We start from the raw sequence: 2755 nt of genomic DNA, 5'->3' as shown, positions 1-2755 counted from the left end.
TCGGCCATGGTACACCAGCAACCACGGCGCGACTTCAACTTCGTCGGCCATGGCAACTTTTCTTGTAGTGTACTCTTCCCAGATTCGCAAGCCGGGCCTATTCCAATTAAGGAGCAGGCACCTGATGTTCCTTGGGTTAAGCCCCCGCGGGCTGGGTTAAGTTAACAATTGATGGATCTTTCCGTGCAGAGGATGGCACGGCAGGAATCGGCATGGTACTGTGGGATGATACAGGCGAAGTTATTTTTTCAGCTTGCCAGTTTATTACTTCTTGTGAGGAACCTTTTGAAGCCGAATTATTGGCTTGCTCTGAAGGTTTAGGCCTTGCCATCCAGCAGTGTCAGCTACCAATACTTATCGACTCTGATTGCACACAACTCATATCAGCTCTGAAGAATCCAGCGCAGGACCGTTCGGCATTCCTGCATATTATCACAGGGATTAAGAATTTAGCTAGTTCTACTCGTGTTTGCAACTTTGTAAAAGTGGATCGTAGGCAAGTTAGGGTTAGTCACTATCTTGCTAACTGGTCAAGGACAGAGCGCCAATCTCTTTTATCGTTCGGTTCTGGTCCTCCTGTGTTTCTCCAGGAGCTGGAATTGGAGCGCCTGGTAACCCCTTTTCCTTAATAAAGATCTAGTTTTATCCGCAAAAAAAAAACTCTGGACTGTAGATCTGCACCATTTGGGCTGCGGACTAAGGGCATCTCCAACGCGGCGACCCATCATGCGCCTGCGCGTCCGGATGGGTTGAACCGGATAAAAATCTGACCCAGCGCGCGGACTCATCCCAAAAACGGATGGCCGCGGCGTCCGGGATGATCCAAAGCCGGTCCAAATCTGGGCCGCGTTTGCCTGGCCGCGGACGCCGATCGCTGGCCGCTCGCATCCGCCCCTTGTCCGCCCTTGGCCCGCGTGTCATAGGGAGATAGCTTCATTTTTCATGAAAATTAGACATTACATTTTTATTATATCTACCTACTACTACGGGGCCGGTGGCCTCGCCGGCGACTCGCCACCGGGACCGTGGATTTCACTCGACGCGGGCGGCCTATACGCGTGAGGATTCTACTCCAGCTTACCAGCTGAGTGGCTCGGCGGCGGCCCTCTTGTGGCATTCCTCCGCGGCCGCCCTCCTCCTTTTCGTCCTCGCAGCCATGACGCGCTCCGCCTCCTACGGCGTCACCATCCGCTTCCCGCACAACGCGAGCTCCTGCGCGGCGGCGCGTCCCACAGCGGTCCGTGCCTCCAGGCGGACGCGGCCGGCGGCCTGGGCCTCGTGGTCCTCCTCCCGACGACGCATGCGCTCTTGGCGGCCGCGCTCCACCGACGCCACAGCCTCCCGGCCGCGCCGCTCGGGCGAGTGCAGCTGGAAGAGGTGGCGAGATGCTTGCAGAGCGAGGAGCTTGTTATTTTGGCTGAGGACGTTGCCTAAATGGCGGCGGCTGGTCCGGCAGGTGGCCTCGTGCTCCTTCGTCACGTGCGTGAGGCCGGTGAGATGCTCCTCGATGACGACATTTATCTTCGCCATCTCGAGGTCGTGGAGGTAGTCCTCCACGTCGACGGGCTCCTCCTCTGCTGCGGGCTCTGCCTCTTCCTCCACGGCCTCGTACTAGCCATCCGCGGCCTCGTGCCAGCCGTCCGCGGCCGCCTCCACCAGCTCCGCGTCCTCTTCCTTCTTCATCGCCCCATGGGCCGCGACGTGGATCGCCTCGTCGTCGGCGACCCAACGTGCGTCCTGCCGCTCCTCCTCCTCCGTCTGCGGGAACCTGGCCCGGGTGGCGAGGGAGAGCTTGGCCCACGTGGTCTGCAGGGTGCGCGACATGGCGATGGAGGACGAGAGGTCGTCGGAGAAGGTAGAGAGGGAGAGGACGGCGGAGCGAGTGCGAGGTTTGCGAGGCCGGCGCCGTCTTTTATAGCCGGCAGCCTTGGCGGGCAACTTGGGCGCGCGCACGTGCCCATGGCCACTTCGCGCGCGCGGGAACCCTGGTGCGCGCGGGAACTTTCTTGCGCGTTCTCCCGCCCACCATTGCTGTCCCGTCGAGGCCTACCATGGCGCAGCTCCACCCCGGGAAGATGAACCACATGGCGGCTTTTTAGGTCAGCGTGTTGGGCGTAGCGTGCGACCCAAACGGACACGTGGACGCGGGCCGCTGTCCGGGTGTCCACGCGGCCACCCAAACGGCCCAAAACGGACGGCCCAACACGTCCGTTTGGGTCGCAGCGTTGGAGATGCCCTAACTCATACTCTTGATGACCAAGGTTCATACTTTCATTGCCATCCATCCCAAGTTCCAGCTGTGCACATGATCTCTGAACAAGATGCTTATACAAGACTAGAGGCTAGCTACGATCAGATTGCACAGAATGAGTCATGAGACCCCCTCTCCCCAACCCTAGGCCTCAGGGGCGAAGGCGCCGCCAGCCTCCTCCTCCCCCGCCCTCGCCCCCTTCCTTCCGCCGCCAGAGATCCTGTCGGGCAAAGCCCAGGCGGTGATGGCGGCGGCGGGACCTCTCCCTGTGCGTGTGGTTGTGGCTATGGTTCTTGCGATGGCAGTGCGAGGCCCGGCGGTGAGGCGACGATGACGTGTTGCGGGCTCTCGGCGGCGAGTGCGTTCGACAACGACGAAACCGGCCTGGCCGCCTCACAGTGGAGGCACTCTTCCAGGCGTGGCAGTGAGCTCCGGGGTGGCTCCGACCCAGATGGGCTTGGGTGCGGCGGTAGGCATCCGCAGTGGTGGTGCCGGTTGTGCTTG

This window comes from Lolium rigidum, chromosome 1 (assembly GCF_022539505.1).
Source record: "Lolium rigidum isolate FL_2022 chromosome 1, APGP_CSIRO_Lrig_0.1, whole genome shotgun sequence".
Taxonomy (NCBI): domain Eukaryota; kingdom Viridiplantae; phylum Streptophyta; class Magnoliopsida; order Poales; family Poaceae; genus Lolium; species Lolium rigidum.
Note: the sequence above shows the minus strand (reverse complement) of the source record.